Here is a 19,146-nt window from a genome sequence, read left to right on the forward strand (position 1 = left end):
TTGCCTTCTGACTCTGTTTATCAGATGCACTGGGGAACACAGCGCAGATCTCCTCTTTATTAAGCATTAATAATGCTTAGATGAGCCTGTACTTTATTTAATACTAGAATAAAGGTCAATAACAATGGTATTTTGGCAAATCACATAATAATTTCTAATGGGTTAAAATAGGGAAATGTTGAGACTTTAATTTATAGTTATGATCCATTTTTGGATGAGTTAGTTATAAACATAATTCCTTCCTTTGCTCTTGTCACCACATCATAGAATTCTACATTGTTTCTTCAAAAGACAGAACATATTATATATGTGTCATAATTGCATAGAACTATATTGCATGCACATACCCATGAGAAAGTGTCTCATCCAAAAATTATTTAGAATTCAAAGCTACATTGAAAGAATCTTATTTTTAAATTTTTGCTTATTTTTTCTAGTTAAATATAAAATATTTGTTGATTTAAGGACTAGAAGAACTGGCATTCTCCTATGTACAAATCATTTCATTTTATCTTCATAAAATAAAAACAGCTTTAATTCTATTTATTGCTGGAAGGGAGTTCCACAGATAAACTTTGAAACAAAAAATCATTTTTAGTAGATGCTACACAACTTTAATAATTCTGTTGTGTGAGGTATTTAATTTAATTTCCAATCACTTTATCTTGGAGGACACACTAGGAAGTTACACTGGTGACGACTAGACATTTTGCGAGTCTTTTTTATTGAGTAATTTTTTCATGGCTAAGGTGAGTGTTGGATATACTTTCTTAAACATATTGTTACCACCACCACCGTTACAGCAGCAATAATGTTAAATAACTGGGTTTTCCCCAAGAATCAATCATGAATTGGTCTTCTTTAACTGTATTTCCTACTCTACAAAATCGATATAAGCAATTGATACAGAGGTCAGGAGAGTTGCTGATATTCTAGGTTATATACTCTATGGAGAATCAAGATTTCCAATCCTCTTTCTCTGATATTGTTCTGATTTTATTCAAACACAAACTTAATTTCTCAAAAACTCAGAAATAAGTAATTTTACTAGGGGATTGAGTTTTTGTTGGAAAGACTAAAGGAAGCCAAAAGCAGATTTAGCTATTTACTGCTCTTTACCAGCCTATAATTCTGTTAGTGTGGTTGAGGACTTAAAGGTTCCTCCTCTTTCAGAAAATTCTCTCCATCTTGAAGTCGAAGTGGGACAAAAGTAAGGACCAACAGAAGGGAAACATCGAGTGTGAGACTTAGGGCGTTTTAGGTGGGAGGGAAGTCTCTTCCACACTTCCTTTTTCTGCCCTTGTCATTTGAGTGAGAAGTTTTGGAGAGTCAAAGCTAAGATGATGCCCAACAGAATGGACATAGAAAAGGAGGTTTAGGCCAGTTTTTGGTTTAGGCCTTGTGAGAAAAGAGCCAAGGGGTGGTGTCCTCAAGGTCTTGAGTGAGAAAAAAACTCAGTTTTTCAGATAGGTTAGCTTGCAGACATTTGGATATAAAATCCTAATTAACATTTTCATAGACTGAAGCTGATGGAGGATGTGAACAGCTAGAGAAGCTGTCCATTTCACCTTGTGGCCTTGCCTTTAAAGCAAATGCTTTAAAAAGTGTTTTAGGAATGTATAGCGTCTAGGGTTCTCAGAGCCTCAGAATTGCTTTTGAGGGTCACCTCATCATATTTTTCCTTGAGTGACCATGACTGCATTTAAATTAATACTTGATTTAAATGTTAAAATAGAAGCAAGCAGCCTATAACTCGCATGTATAGTGCAGTCAAGTATGAATATAAGTTTGGGGCACATTTTATCCATTCAGATGTCTCTTCATTAATATCCCATCTCTAATTTGGATTTAACATGCAATTTTATTTAGTAGGAAAATAGAAATTATGGCTTTATTCTCAAATTTTTGGCATTTCAATCATAAATGAGAACCAGGCTAACATTAGTAGCTTAACAAAAGGTCAACTATATAATTATTCCTTCAATGTGATTTCGGATTCTGAGTCAAGCAGTTAATTTTTTGTTTTTTAACACATTTCTCTTTAGAATACATGATTATGTACTTTGAAACAAGAGGCATTTGTGATTTTGTATTAATTTATGTCATTTTACACCATAATATGCATTTACACTTAATCTATATAGGCTATATTTGAAATTAATAATACCACAATTCTTTAAAGTTTTTCATGTATGTATTCTGTTTGATATATTCTTACTTTTCTGAATGAATGAAATTTTATGTTTGAATATGATGAAGTAGCATTTGGACTATTGCACCAGATCCAAATAATTGTTATAATTAGCAATTAATAAATTAACTTGATCAATAAATAGGCAAAAGCAGGCTCAAATCTCCATTCTGACCCTTGAATCATGTGTTTTTCTTACTGATTAGATTTGCCAGATAATTTTGAAATCTGCACTTTAGGCTATGTATCTTGTATCTCCTGGCTTTCTTATTATATCTTATAAATGTTAAATAGTAGCAAATATATTTTTTTCTGAGTTAGTTGATTTAGTTTTTTCTCTGAATTTTCTCGCAATATTTTTTAAATTGAATTCCTCAATGGTGTTATTTTATGTTTATTTTTTTAAGGGTACATTTTACTTTTAAAACCTCAAATCACTTTTTTCTGTGGAAATGATGATATAAAAATTGCATCTGCATCCATGAATCCATACTGATATAAATTAATGATTGAATACATTTTTTAAAAGAGAGAGAATAGAGAAATCTCTGTGTGGAAGACTTCCAAATGATTACGTAGATACTCCACCCTCAAGGAGGTGGAGCATGACCTCCCACGGCTTAAACATGACCTTCTTCCAAACAGTAAAGAGAGAAAAAGAGTAACTTTACAGAGAGAAACCTGACAAACTATCTCAGCCAGGTGGTCAAGGTTGAAATCAACAGTGATAAGCCGTGTTGATAGTATGCACCCTTGATGTGATGTCGTGAGAATGGCACTTTACGTCTGTGGTCTTTTTCCTTAAAACCCATAACCCAAGTCTAATCATAAGAAAAATATCAGAAAAAATTCCAGTTGAAGGAAATTCTGAAAATTACCTGACCAATACTCTCGAAATTGTCAAGGTCATCAAAAACAAAGAAAGCCTGAGAAAATCTTACAACCAAGAGTAACCTAACAAGAGATGACAACTAAATGTAATGTGGTATCCTGGAACAGAAAAAGAACACAAGGTAAAAACTAAGGGAATATGAATTAAACTATAGTTTTATATATAGCCAATCCCTCCTATTGGTATACCAAAATTTATTCCTAGACTATTTGTAATTCTTTCTCAGTCATTCAACTTAATTCAACACTATGGTAGAACAAAGAAACCAACACCATGCTCAGATAAAACACAATTTGTAACAAATAACAGTACGTTTTTCTTTTCCTTAATTTCACATACCAAGAAAAATCAATCAAAATACTGTTTGATATGCTAGAATAAGAAAAAAATTAAGTATCTGAAGACTTTGTATTGGGAGACAGCTAAAGTAGAATCATTTCTAAATTAGCGAGGAATTCTTAAGTTTATGATAATGTCAGACATCACTACTTAGAATATATTGAGATTCTGTATGTGACATCTGCCTTGGAAACAATCTGTATTTGAAGATATATCAAAAGAGATTGTTTTTATGAAATCATGCTCAGTTTTGGAAATTACACCTGCTGTGATCGAAGACAGAATATTAGGTGATGCCTCCCATACAGGAAAACTTTTAGCAAACATGTAAGTTTTAGTTCTAATTTTGCTGTGATTTCCAACCTTTATTAGAAATTTGATCAAATTTATTGATGACCATGGGATAAATGAAAATGTACACATCTTCCATTTTGTATCACGAGTGGTATCATCTTAAGAAGAACAGCACCTTCTGGAGGAACCTTATGACTGAAGCATAATTATTTTTATTCTCTGTACACTGTAGTGCATATATTAGCAGGCATATTCTCTGGTGAATGGCAGCATAATGTAGAGAAAGAGGACTCTGGAGAACCATATGGAAGTTCTGTGTTCCCATAGCAACTTGAGCATACATTGAAAAGATCTGTTGATATGACTATTCTCTGTCTATAGTATAATGGACTTAGCACAGGGACTGTATCTTGCTTTTCTTTCCTCATTGCCTACACAGAGATTAAGGTGAAGCAGTCAGATCTTAATTGATTGCAGAGTCAGGTGGATGGACCCCAACACAATACATAAATATAATCCCAATTCTGCTACTTAGTATTAGAATGGTAGAAGAAAAATTACATTTCCTAATTCATAGAAGGGAGATCCTCAGTTTGTAATAGTTTGACCTAGAGTAGCTGCTAAATAAATATTTGGCTCCCTCCAACCTAGTTGAGGGTGTGGATGTTTTTCGATATTATTTCAGGCATTGTGTTCATATCCATTATTTTTTTTTAAAATTATTTTGTTTCCACTACCATTGTTAGAATCAAAACTTAATTTGAAAGAGATGCCTCCATGCAGGACGACTTATGGACGGGATGGCAGAGAATATTTTTAATGTTTGACGACTCAGCCTTGGGCAAAAAGGGAGAATGGGGTATAATTCTTTGCATGGTTTCTTTCAGGAAATGTAACTGAGTTTAGTAAATGGCTCTATTTTCCTAACTTTATAGAGGTTTTAGTTCTCTTTTTTTTGATTTTCCATTTATTACTGTTTGTAATAAATACAAATGAGAAATATAAAATATGAGTTATAAAAGTAAAACGTTCAAGTTATGTAAGTAATGATTGCCATCATTTAGATAAATATGAGCAAAATGTGATAGAATTTGTAACGGTAAGATAGTAGACTTACATTTTTCAATATTTTCTTAATGTTACTGTTCTATTTTAAGTTAAAACACTTAAAATTTTTTGTTCGTAATTTATTTCTAGGAAAGAATTGACATAGAGAAGATCAGTTATCTCTTTAATAATAACTTTCTGGACTACTGCTCAGCCTTCTACCCTTAATATTCTATGTGTATTTACTCACTTTTGTTGGACTGCCTCCCCTGTTATTACTGGACACCATTGTTTCTAGGGTATCACATCATTCTTCTGGAGTAGGAATCTCACACTCAAATATGAAGTATTGGGGCTTGGCAAAGAAGGCATCCTATGACACAGGGAACGATGGCCCCAGTTACTGGAGTGTGAAGGACCCACCTAAAAGCATTAAAAATGTATTTCCTCTTCAACATTCTGGTGCATTCTGTTGTCCAAAGAAGACAAATCTCTGGGCTAACTTTTTATCAGCTGGCATTTTGCTAGTCCTGCTCTATCTAGAGTGTATTTTCTTAACCTGCGGTTTAGAGAGAGAATTCTTCTTTATTTGGATGGGAGAAAAACTCTTTTATATTTTTATTCTAACTGAAATTTAGTATTTAATTGTGAATGAAGATAATCACACTAATATTAGCAGTAATTATGACTTTGTCACCATTATAAATCAGAGATGCTTTCATATCACATTACATTTGGTGTAAATATCTCAATATGTTTACATTCCCTACTACTTCAAAATGCAGTATTTATTAGACTCAGCATTAGGTCTGGTTACTTAATGCCTTGCAAAGGAAGATGGATACTTAATAAGGAAGATGGATTGACTAAAACACAATTTGGGATGAAGCTGGAAATTGAGATCAAGAAGCACTTTCATTGTATTTGTAATATTCCATTTCTTAAGGTAAATGGTGAGTTCATGAGCGTTCAGTTTATCGCTACGTTTTATAACCTAATTATTATTCTCTATGTATTCTTTCGTATGCAAAAAAAATTTATACCTTGTAAATCTTTTAATAATATCTCTATTAGATGCCAATATTGCCCACTCTACTCACTCCCTTTCTGAAACATCCCCACCACCTGCCCTTACTGAGCTAGTAGAGCACCATGTGACCTACCCTGTGGGATAGTTTGTTGGGCTAGAGGTGAACTCTTGACCTATGGAGTGACCTATGAGATTCCTCAAAATCTTGAATTTTGAGGATGTAGTTGGAAAAGAAGAGCTGAATGGAACAGCCTCTTGATCAACATTTTGAGTTGAGACACAGAAAATTTACCAGTTATTATACGTAATTGAACCTAAAGGCATATACCTAATATGAGATACAGCAAGAGGGGCCTATGGTTAGATCTCATGGGCCAGTGAACCCCTAAAATTATGTGAAAATTTTAGAGGTATCTTTCAAGGAGGCTCATGGCTTTCACCTGGGGTCTCTGATCTAACATGGGATAAGAACCACTGGAGCACAAAGGCTTATGAGGAACCTGAGTAGTTAAGGGGAAACAGAGTAAACAAGTAGTGGGTGACAGAGAAACTAGGAAGGACCATTGAGATAGAGGTAAATAGGCTGGTGCCCAGAGCTGCCTCTGTTTCTGCCCTTCCTCAGCCATTCTTCATCTTTTTGGAGGAGTCTTATGAGAAAGCTGAACCCTTCAAAAGAAAGATCACTTGAGATCTTTTTAATTCTTTGGACTAAAAGAGTCTTATCTATGAAAATATGGAAGTGATACTCAATGAATTTTTAATTAGTTTTCAAATATGGATGTTTCGTTAAAGAGAAAATTAATTTATAGTTTTTCAAAAACTATTCATTACCATGGAGAGTAGTTGGAAGAGTTAATTTTTGGCAACCAGTTAATGCTTGAGCAAGAACTAGAGGAAGATGCTTTTAAATTATAGAAATAGTGCAGGGAGAATCCTCTAAGTTACTCTAGGCATATTAGCTGGGTTGAAATGCTGGTGGGAATTCTTTTTTCCTCATCAGCTATTCATCTGGGAAGCACTGCTAGCCACCTTTCAAACTATAATGTGCTTGGCTCTGTGTTACTTGTGCAAGGTGATTTGTGGTTCCAAAGAAAACTCAATGCTTCTGACCATACATACTCAAAAACAAAAACCAAAAATCAACAAACAAATCACAACAAAATTGTCCTTTTTGAGTTTCAAATCTCTAGCTATTCAACCAGAACGAATTCTGTCAAGCAGAAGTGGAACCATGTTCTAGTTTCTCAAATGTATTTCTCAATTGCACATAACACTCCTTGCTTATTGTTCTTGCTTTCTCATTTTTCTAAATGGTTCATGGAGAAAGGGAATTAGAACTTGTACAAATCTTTAAAATATTTTTCTTATTGTGTAAAGAATGTATTGGCTCTGTATCCTCTAACCAATATTTCTGAATTTCCTTTTGATTGGTATACTTCTATAACCATTCAGAAGAATTCTTACTCATGAAAAGTACTTTGCCTTATGATGTTAGGAGAGTTTGTCATTCAATACTTAAGGAGGCAGTCATCTTTTTTCCAAGTGGCAAAACCTGCAAGAAAAACACATGTGACAATTTGGTACCCCCTTTTAATTTAGGGTCAATGTCAATTAGCCCCCCTGGACTGCAAATCTCTCCTGAAGTTAAGGTAATCTAGTAGAAAACAAACCAGACAGGAAGTTAATGCTTTTTTTCCCACCTCTTTCTGTGATTTTAAGAACTAACTCTCAAAGTGATTTGTTATAGTGCTATTTGGAAAGTAATTAGTTGTGTACTTCACTGTCACCTGGTTTAAGGTTGATTTCTGAAGTTTGGTTTAATGTGATTGAAGTATGGTATAACATGATTTCTGAAGTTTCACGCAAAGAAGTAAAAAACGGTACCTTTTAAGTAGGCGTAAGTACTATTAAGTGTTTATATCACACGTGAACAACTCACTGTGGATAACATATAAAGGCCATTTTTTATGGTTTTAAGAGCAATGCAACTCAAATGAATAGGCGTCTTCAGCTATGCATGGTTTAATCTGATTTTCCCTATCAGTGAAACTATTCTTCTTTTGATACAGTAATTTAGTGTTGCACCTGTGATCCTGACTTCATTCAGATAGTGTAGTTTTGATATGTAACCTATGAGTTCCATGAGGCCCTATTGAAAAAGCAGCTCAAAGCGGACAGGCCAGGTGAATAAGGTGACCAAATAATTCTAATCTTTTGAAAAAGTGTCATTGAAAAATTATCACACGTGGGAAGCACAGTGTGCTATCAGGGGAAAGACTTCGTTATTATGGGTTAGGGATAAAGACATTCTGAAAACTGTCACAAGAATGCTCAGCATTGGTTGCTGTTGCATCTTTAATAAAAAGCAAGAAGAGCTCATAATGCTTGGTCATTGGAGAGGATATCAGAATTTGGGAATAATTCTCTAATGGAAATTAGCAAAAACAAACAAAACACAAACAGAAACAGCTTTCCTCAGAATTAAAAACTTGGTGAAAATTGTGCTTGCGTAATGTTGCAGTTTGACTCCAGTGGTATATACAAAGTCATTACACTTTAAAAATTGCAGAATGCCTTTACATATGCAGTGTTTTATTGTGTGAAAAAGTAGTTCAGGCAATATTTCAAAAAGCAATACAACTTTTATTACCGGATATGACTCTATTTATGGGCTGAATTTTGTTCCCTCAAAATCCATATGTTAAAGTCCTAACCCCCAGTATCTCAGAATGTGACTTTACTTGGAGAGAACACATTTAAAGAGGTAATTAACCTAAAATGCGGCCGTAAGGGTGGGCCCTAATCCATTCTGACTGCTGTCCTTATAAGAAAAGATTAGGACACACAGACACCAGGGATGCATGTGTCCAGAGAAAGATTATGTAGCAAGAAGGCAGCCATCTGCCAAATAAGGAGAGGGGCCCTCAGAAGAAACCAAACCTGCCAACACCTCGATCTTGGGCTTCCAGCTTCCACAACTGTGAGAAGTCAATTTCTGTTGTTTAAGCCACCCAGTCTGTGATTTTTTGTTAGGGCAGTTCTAGCAAACTAATACACTCAATCTTATGTAAGATACTGAAAGAGGCTGGTTCTAAAATGGCTGTTGTAAATGTGGAAGAAACCACTGCTCACTTGTGTCAGCTGCTTACTTGAATGGTCACAGAATTGTTAAGAAAAGTCAATACCAGCTCATTTTTTTTTTTTTTTTTTACTGAGAAAGATCAGCCCTGAGCTAACTTCCATTGCCAATCTTTCTCTTTTTTTTTGCTTGAGGAAGATGAGCCCTGAGCTAACATCTATGCCAATCTTCCTCTATTTTGTATGTGGCTGGCCACCACAGCACAGCTGCCAATGAGTAGGGTCGGTCTGTACCCGGGAGCCAAACTTAAGCTGCCAAAGCAGAACGTGCCAAACTTAACCACCAGACCATGGGGCTGGCCCCAGTACCAGCTCATTTTAAGGACCCTTTAGAAATCTAAGAATAAATAAAATCAGTTATGGCATCTCAGCCATCATTTAAATGGAAGCCTATATCGCTTTGAGAGATATTCTGAGGTTAAAATATGCATTTCATAATGCTTTGTGTTACTCCTCATTGTTTTATAAATCCAAGAAGAATAACAAGTTTATTTGACAAGAAAATTTTTAGATGCCACGCCAGGAAGGTTTGGAGGAATAAAACCTATTATAGAATATGAAATGATACCTTCTTTCAGAGTCCAAATGGATAATCAATCCCTTGTTGCCCTCAGTTTGACATTGCTTTATTTTATATGCACAAGAGGCTTCATTTTTTTTTTTGTCATAGCTTAATTTTTGATGGGAGTCTTCTCTATAATTCATTTATCAGTTATTTTTGGTACTAGAGATGTTTAAGTGACCACAGACCACAACGTTAATGGAAATGTCTTTTATTTTCCAAGGCAACAGAGATGTCTGGTATAGCTTTGCTAACCTAAATTGTGCCTGCTTCATCATTCAAGGCAGCAGTTCAAATGGCTTAAATAGTAGACTCAGCAAACCTCCCTACCCTAGCTCCTCCACTGGGTTTTTTTATGTGTGGCTGTCAGTTAATCTTAAATGTCAAACTGCCTCTATTTATAAAACATGATTATGGATATCTTTTATTACATTATAATACATTTCTCAAGAAGGACTCTTTATAAGATATAAAAAAATGTACTGTTCCTACGTGAGTAAAAATGATGATCTTTGAAGAAAATGTGATACTAAGAGAGAAGTTACTCTAGTAATAAATATGAATTTTCTATTAATATATTTCCGTATGATAATCACTTTTTAATTAGGGCTGATTTAGTAGTGTGTGAAGTATTTTGGTTCGTTATTTCTCCTTCATATATTTGTCTGATCAGATATAACCAGTAAGAAATGGTGGGCAAGGGATATTCATAGAAAGAAAATTTTAATCAGCATATTTTCAAAGTTGAGAGTAATTGTGATAAAGGATGAGTGATTGGAGGTTTTGATTCTTGATTAACATTAAATTTATAGGTTATTTATGAAATAAATGGTCTCTATTATACTATGGGAATTTGCAAACTTTACAAATAAATTCAAATAATATATAAAGCAAATTATTATAGTGCTTTTTATCAGTTTACAGAAGGAAAAATAACTGAAACATAGAAATATAAAGTAACAATGATAATTAATTAACTAGGGTAATCTAGACTTATGTACAAGTGATCAAAGGGTTCGGGGTTTTGTATCACTTATGGTTCCACCTTCTCTGCCCCTGGAAGAGTACAAAATAATTTAAGATCATGCCAACCATTACGAAAATTCTTCATTACTACTTTGAAAGCAGCCAAAATTGTACTCAGAAACTCATGCAAAATAACAGAATTCCCTATTCTTTTTATATCAGTTGTAAATAGATTATACATGAAATGCATGTGTATTTCACTGATGATTAAAATGGGTAACAGAATTCACATGGAATGCTTTAGTTATCTATCTTGCAACATGCCTTTGAAAGAAAACAACAACCAAGGTATTGATGGAACCTCCCCACCTCAAATCTGATTGTCAGGCTCCAAATGTACAGGGGGGTAACATGCCCATTTGTTCCTTCTCAACCTTCCTATTTATAGACTCAAAGAAAAAAATTGACATGACTGGTATAAGAAGAAAATGTCAAAAGGTTATAAAACACTGCAGAGAAAACATTTTTAATGAGTTTTCTAGAACTCTGAAATAACAAAGATCAGAATAAGGTTATTATAATGAAAACAGATAATGAAACCAGTGTTCAAGACATGTTTTCTAGTATTACTTCCACCTATCTGTACTGCATAATTAGTGGTAGGCAAGTTAGGTTGTAAACTGTGAGAAAAACAACATATTTTCCAACTCTGGCTCCTAGCTCTGCTGCAGGCAGCTGGGAATGTTTTCCAGAAATAGAAGATGGCTGTAACAAACAATAAAATATAGGCAGTGAGAGCCACGATGATCTCTTTATCACATTTGTCATCACTGTGCATCCTGACGGATTTATCAGAATGCTGTGTGAGTCTGAGGGCCACGTGTCACAATCTGTGGGGACGCCCGGTCCCAAAGGATTTATTGCTTCACTAGGAAATGAGGGAAGAACTTAAATAAAATAAAAAATTTAAAAAATGAATTCATATTCCCTAATAACCTGGAATGAGATTTTGAATGCTATAATAATGTGCTTCAATTACACAAATTTACTTCTGCCTTTACTCATTTCTCTTTTTTTAAAAAGTTACTCCTAAGTTGTGTATAAATCAGGAACACAAAGACTTGGCTCTTTCTACTTAATAGTTTGATATTAATAGGCTGGAAGTTTTGTTTTTTTTAACCGTCTTTTCTTATCAAGTCAGTCAGGAAAGTAAACCGCTTGTCCACATTGTTCAAGCCTGAGGTCTTATTCTGTCATATGGATTAATTATATAACCTTGGGTCTAAATAGGACTGTGTCAAAAAGCGTGCTGATAAAGGTCGGAAGACCTGGTTCCGGTTTAGCTCTTAGGTACTGTGTGACATTAGAGAATCGCTATATCTCACCTCAGGAGGTTGTGAGATTAAGTGAAAAAAAAAGTATCACAAGTCTTTTGTGAAGTAGAAAATGGTATTCACTCATTTATTTGTTCAACAATAGAGAATAGCTGTATATTATTAAGACAACAAAATATTCCCAATGAAAAATATTGGACTAGAGTCAGAGCACTGGGGCTCTAGAGCCAACACCATATGTTCAGTAAGTTCTGCCAGTGTATGAGATTTACCTGAATTTGTTTTTGGTATTATAAGACTGCTTTTTTAAAGATCTGCTAGTATCCTATTTTTTATTTCTAAAGATTGTGCCTGCATGACCTTGGGTTAGTCACTTAACCTCCCTGGAACACTAGTTTACTTTATAGGAACATAAAGGGATTGGAGTAGATGGTTATTAATGTCCATTCCAGTCTCACAGTGTTCTACCACGTTCACATTGCTCATTCTTTGTGTTGACATCTGGGACAGCAGGCACAGAAGGGACCTAGACTCAGCATTTCCTGTTGACATGTGGCTGAAGGGAACTGAGATTCTCTCCATCACTGGCTTCCCTGTCCAGTTTCTCTCCCCATTACGGATCTTGTTACGAAGCACTGTCTGTTTTGGTCTGCAGGATTCTTGCTTGTTTTTGCCTGAGGCTTGCAGAGTTATGGGTAAATATTTCATCAGTCAAACTAGCACCTAAACTAACCCTTTCTTTTTCTTTTTTTCCCGTTTTCATGAAAGACCTGTCACAGAAACACCTACATACTAATGTTGTCACAGAAACACATCATCAGCGATTCAAAATTCAGAACAGAAATCTTCCCCGAAGGTAAAAATTAGAAAGTTTCCAGGAAGTAGTCATCCTGTGTTTGAAAGGACTGTGATTTGAACTATCACAATGCTATTTCCTGTTAATATTAGTGCCCAAGTTTTCTATAATATCTATAATATCTGTAATATAATGCTGACAGATTAATCCAGTTCATGTTAAATAATATAAAAGCAGTAACAGCGTAAGCACATTAAGTATAGGTAAGCATGTGTGTAGAAAATCATAATTTATTTCAGAAAGACCACAGAAGTTTGATTGTCAATATTTTGTATTTTACTTTCTGCCTCTTGTGATTTGAGATCATATTAAATCAGTTGTCCCTTTTACTCTTTTATTTTCAATCAGCTTGTATTAGTCAATGTTCTCCAGAGAAACAGAGCCAGTAGAATGTGTAGATCTATGTACACACATATATAGAGAGAGATTTTTTAAGGAACAGGCTCATGCAATTGTGGAAGCTGTCAAGTCCAAAATCTGTGGGGTAGGCTGGCAGACTGGAGAATGGAAGAGTTGCGGTTTCAGTCTGAAGGCAGTCTGCTGGCAGAATTCCCTCTTTTTCTGGGGAGGTCAGTTTTTTTCTATTAAGGCCTTCAACTGATTGGATGAGGCCCACCTACATTACAGAGGGCAATCTCATTTAAATGTTGTTAACCTCATCTAAAAAAATACCTTCACAGAAACATCTAGAGTAATGTTGACCAAATATCTGGGTACCATGGCCTAGCAAAGTTGACCCATAAAATTAGCTATCACATAGCTCTTCACATGCTCTTTATTATTTTTCCAGGATACTGTTTTTAGCCTTCCTTGGCTATTTCTAGGGCTAAATCTATGACATAAAGAATAAAGACTTTTAAATGTATATCTTCAGTTCTCATCTCTTACCATAGTTTCCTCTGTCTCCTGAATATCTCCCCGTCAGCGCCTTTCAGGCCCTTTTGTTCCAGCATGTTTAAAACAAAACCTCATTGTCTTTTCTCCTTTATTTATTGCTTTTATTAATGACAACATTATTCAATCTAGAAATCTTGGAGTCACCATTCAGATACTGTCTGAAGCAATGTAAATAAAATAGTAATGAGGCAGACAATAAACAAATAATCCCCCAAATAATTGTAACTGTGATAAATGCTGTGAAGAAAAAGTGCAGGATGCTAGAAGATTGTTTAACTGAGGGACCTCATGCAGTGTGAGAGGGGTCAGGGAAAGTTGGCACCAGAAGGAAACATATAAGTTAGCCAGGCAAAATTAGGGAGTAAGGAGAAGAAGAGTATTCCAGGCAGAGGAAAGAGCACGTGCAAAGACCCTGAGGTAGGACAAAATGAGAAGCCATATGATGCCTGAGTACTAACTCTGGGTCAGGGACTTTTATTCTCACAAAGACCCTATGATACAGGTATTATGATAAACATACCAATTTTGGTACATTGAGGGGCTCAACAAATATCTATTGCATAAATAAATAAATTCTTATTTTAACTGAGGAAACTGAGTCTCAGAAAGATTAAATAATGATTTTAGGTTTACACAAGATAAAGTGGCAGAGTGAGGATTCTACTTTCTGCAGGAGACTCAGAAAACAGAGCCACTGCCTCTGATCACCCCATTATGGTCCATCAGCAAGACAAAGAAACACCATTCAACTTTTAAATCATTGACAAATCCTGGTAAAGCAGTGTGCAATATTCTGATTTTGCTAGACCAAGAATGTTTTTCCAGTGTTTGCTTAGCATAATCTTGATCACTTTGGAATATATTCACATTAAATAACCCTAGAGATTGATTAAATGATTCAGTTTCTCTTCTGCTCTTAATTAATCTCAGCATTAGTTTATTGCTTTCTTTATTAAAAGTAATAATGACTTTTTTTTAACCTATCAAAATATTTGCTTTAATCTCATACAAATGAAGTAATTATAAATTTCAGGTTGGCTAGATTTCAGAATAATTTATTGCATCTTTTTTTTTTCTTGCGGGAGGAAGCAACATTTCTAATTTATAATACAGTATCTCATAAAAATAGAGTAAAATTTAAGTGGACTCCATGAACATCCCTTTTAATTTGCCATTATAAGCTTCACCAAAGGAAGGACTAGAATTCTTATAAAGAGAATCATTTTGAAATTAAGAAATTTGTCATAGACTTCCAGTTTTAATAGTCACTATGGTGGTACTGGTACCAAGTTAGTGATTTTGAAACAGAGTATGAAGCATACTCTAGACACAGAAGTTCGCTGCCAATAAAGGTCAGAGGTGTTCTGATTCTCTGCCTGTGGCTACTTTTTAACTCATTGCACTGCAGCTTCTGGCCCCACCACTCCACTGAAATTGTCTTCATCCAGGGCCCCGGTGATCTCCAGGTTGTTGAATTCAATAGAAACTTCTCAGCAGCAGTTGATACAGCACACCTCTCTTCATTCTTTTCTTAGCTATAAGAACGTCAGTCACTTGTGGTTTTCCTTTTGCTTCTTGTAGGGACTCGTTCACTGTGTTCTTTGCTGGAGCTGCGCCTTACTAGACCTCCATATGCTGGAATGTAGGCATGTTGGTTCCTCCAACGGCAATATGTCATTCTTAGGTGATCACATTACTTTAAATATCATCTGTGTGCCAAAGGCTTCCAAAGTATCTTTCCAGTCCAGGTCTTTCTTCAGAGCTCCAGGATCATTCATTCAATAGCCTACTTGATGTTTCCACTTGGATTTCTCTTAAGCATCTCAAACTTCACACGTCTAAAACTGAATTGCTAATCACCCCTCACACCCAAACTTGTTCCTTTCATTGTCTTCCCAGTTCAGCCACCATCTATCCAAAAAACTGAGTGTCATCCGTGGTTTAGCTCTTTCCTTTCCAGCAGGTCCCATTAATCTTATCTTCAAAATATGTTAAATATTTTCATTTTTCTTCATTTCACTGCTACCACTCATAAAAGCCACCATCATCTTTTGCCTGGACACCTTCAATAGCCTTGTAACTGGTCTCTTTGCTTTTGCTCTTGCTTTTAGTCTGTTCTCACTACAAGGATCATTTAGAAATATAGGTCGTCATTTAACGTCCCTGCTCAAAACTCTTTTCATTGTACTTAGAATAGAATCATATGTTGCCCTGGCTTCCCAGGCCCTGTGCCATCTGGCCGTGTCTACCTCTCCCCATCATCTTGTGAATCGCTCTTCCCTGCTCACTATACTCCAACGCTGCTGACTAGGTTTCTTCAGACTGCTCAAACGTGCCAGGGTCATTTCTGCCTCATTTCTGTTTCTCACACATGTAAGTCCTTTCCAGCTTTTGGGTTTTGTTGTTGTAGCCCTGCCTAAAAAGCTCTTTCCTCTTTTTTTTAATTTTATTTTTGTTTTTCTTTTTTATAATGCCTGATCATTTTGATTCTTTAGGACATTTCCTGAAAGTTTCCTTCTCAGGGAGGTATTCACAGACTGCTCTACCTAAGAGCCTCTTTGAGTCCCCGTCATGCTCTCATATGGTTCTGTTTGGTTCCTTTCCATCACTTAACCCCAATTTCGAATTATCTTATTTGTTTATTGCTTCTCCTCTAGCTAGATTCTAAGCAATCTTTCTGTAAATTTAAAACTAGTCTTAAATGAAAAGTTATAGTTTTTTTTCAAGGTGATTAAACCAACAAAAAATATGTTAAAATGAGTTGATGATCTGACCAGAGACTTAGGAATTTGCTGAGGTCGAAAACGAAATGAAAGCAGGAATTCCCAGATTCATTGTGATTGCTGCATTAGAGGAATGGTGTCTTTTCTGGTAAATTATTTTTATGTTGGGATGAGGTGTTGAGTGTCTGTCTGCCCTGGGCCTCTTGTGTATCTACTCGTCTTGCGAGGCCAAAATTGCAAGACCCTGACTGAGCTACTTCTCAGAATCTTTATGCTGAAGACAATCTTGAAAAATGATATTTTTGCCAGGTATCCCTCTGGACAAAGAAGTCTTGCTTACTTCTTGCTATAAAAGCAGTGGATTCTCTAAGCGGAGACTTCCTCTCCTGTAGCACACCCTCATGTGCATGCTGATTTCCTCTAGCCTTCCTTGTTGCTTTGTGGAATTTGGGGGCTCAGTGAACCAATGCAACTAGACTGATAATCCTTCTATTGTTTTTGTTGTAATAAAGTCCTTTTCTGTGACCCAGGAGTCTTATGTCTTCTGATAGTTTCCATGGAACTGTGGAAGACGTGTATAGATATTTTGGTGGGCATTCTCTTGGTTCTAGCTCTCCTCAACACTATCATATTTATTTAAGCAGCATAAAATCACTAAAGAGTGTCAATTTCCAATTCTTTCTTCTCCTCTGAGACTCTGATTAAACACATATTGACCTTCTTATTATATTCTTCAGTTGTTTTTTTTCACTTCTCTTTTATTTCTTACATGTCTTTAGTCCCCTGTGCCCCATTATCTCGTTTGCTAATTGTCTTTTCAGTTGTTTTCAATATGCTTGTTTAAATTGTCTGTTGAGTGTTTAATATCAACAATTATTTTTTTTCTAGAAATTCCATTTGTTCTTTTTTCAAATATGCCAGACATTAAAAAAAAAATCTCTTGTTCCTTACTCATGTTTTCAAATTCATTTTTTACTTACTTGAAGCATTTTTAAACACATTTAAAAATTTTCTTTCTGGTAAACTCTAGTATCTGAATTCTTTGAGATGTCATAGTGTGTTTTCTCTGCTGTCTGTTCCTCATGGTACCTTATTTCCTCATGCATTCGGTAATTTTGGAATGTGGGTACATGTTCAATTAGGCCTGATTCAGTGACCTAGCTTGAGATCATTCCTGTAGAAAGGATTTGAATTTGCTTCAGCCAGGTACCCTAAAGCACACTCCCAACCTGAGACCCTTTAAATTAATTACTGCTAACTAAGGATGAAACTATTACCAAAATTATCAAGGATAACTTTCCTACCACTCACCACCCCATCTCATCCCCCACCCCCGCGGCCCCCGGCGCTCCGGAATCCAAAGCACAGGAGACTGAAAAGTTTTCCTGCTACTTACTTTTGCCTCTGGGTGGGTATTTTTCTAAGTTCATCATTTCATTGAGATGGTAGCTTTGAGGGTCTCTCCCTTGCCCCAATCATTATTTCTTGTTCACTTACAGATTGTTGTACTACGAACTTCTTTCTTTCTTCTATTGTACATATAGGGCTTTCCTTTTTTCCGTATTTTTACAGTGCTAGCTTGGAACTTTTCCATTCCATTCCTATTCTTTTATTGTCATTGTTACCCTTAAATTTTAATATGCCTACTTAACAATATCTTAATCTATCTTCGTTTAGAATAACACAAGGACATGAGATGTGTATAACTGTAAATCTTCTCTTTCTATCTTCCATGTATTTTTATTTAGCATTTTAAGTGCTACTATTTTTCTTAAAATAAACTTTTAATCAAAGTATAACATATGGAGAGAAAAATATATTTATCTCAAGGTTTTGGCTCAATGAAATTTTACAAAAATTTTACAAAGTGAACACAGCTGTGTAATCACTACTCAGATCAGAAATAGAATGTTTATAGTACCCCAGAGACCCTTGTATACCCTCCCAGTCATTACCTCTCTCAAAGGTAACCACAATTTCACTATTGATTAATTTGACTAAGTTATGATTTTGAAATTTATATAAATAGAATAAATCAAATAGTATATACTCTTTCTATCTGACATATTTCACTCAATATTATTTGTGAGGTTTATCTATATTTTTGTATGTGGCAGTTGATTGTTTATTTTCATTGCTGTAATGTATTCCAATGTATGAATATATATCTTTATTTATCAATTTTAATATTGAGGGGTATTTGGGTTGTTTCCAGTTTTTAGCTGATACTAATATCAGCTATGCTAATATGATACTAATGATGTTATGCAAATGCTATGAAAATATTTATATATGTCTTTGGTTGCATGTGTGTGTGCATTTCTGTTGGAGTAGAATTATTATAACATAGGGAAGCATATGTTCAACTTACCAGACACTGCCAAGCAGTTTTCCAAAAATGATTATTCCAATTTACACTTCTACAATAAAGTATTTCAGAATATCAGTTGCTCCACATCCTTGCCAATATTTGGTATTGCCAGTCTTTTTCATTTTAGCCATGGTGGGTAATTAGTTATATTTAATTGTGCTCTTAATTTCCATGTCCCTGATGAATAATAACATTGAGCACCTTTTCAAATACCTATTGACCATTTGTTTATCCCTTTTGCTTTGAAGTACTTTGCCTCTTTTAAAGTACTTTGCCTCTTTTAAACATTGTGTTTTTTTAAAATTATTGATCTGTTTAAAATCTATATATGCTCCAGATACAAGTCCATTTTCAGATAAATATATTGCAAATAAATTCTCCTAGTTAGTGGCTTGCCTTCTCATTCTCTTAATGGTATCTTTTTATAACAGAAGTTCTTAATTTAATGTAGTTCAACTTATCATTTTGTCCTATTTATGAAATTTTTGTCTACATTAAAATTTTTA

This window comes from Diceros bicornis, chromosome 3 (genome assembly GCF_020826845.1).
Source record: "Diceros bicornis minor isolate mBicDic1 chromosome 3, mDicBic1.mat.cur, whole genome shotgun sequence".
NCBI lineage: Eukaryota > Metazoa > Chordata > Mammalia > Perissodactyla > Rhinocerotidae > Diceros > Diceros bicornis.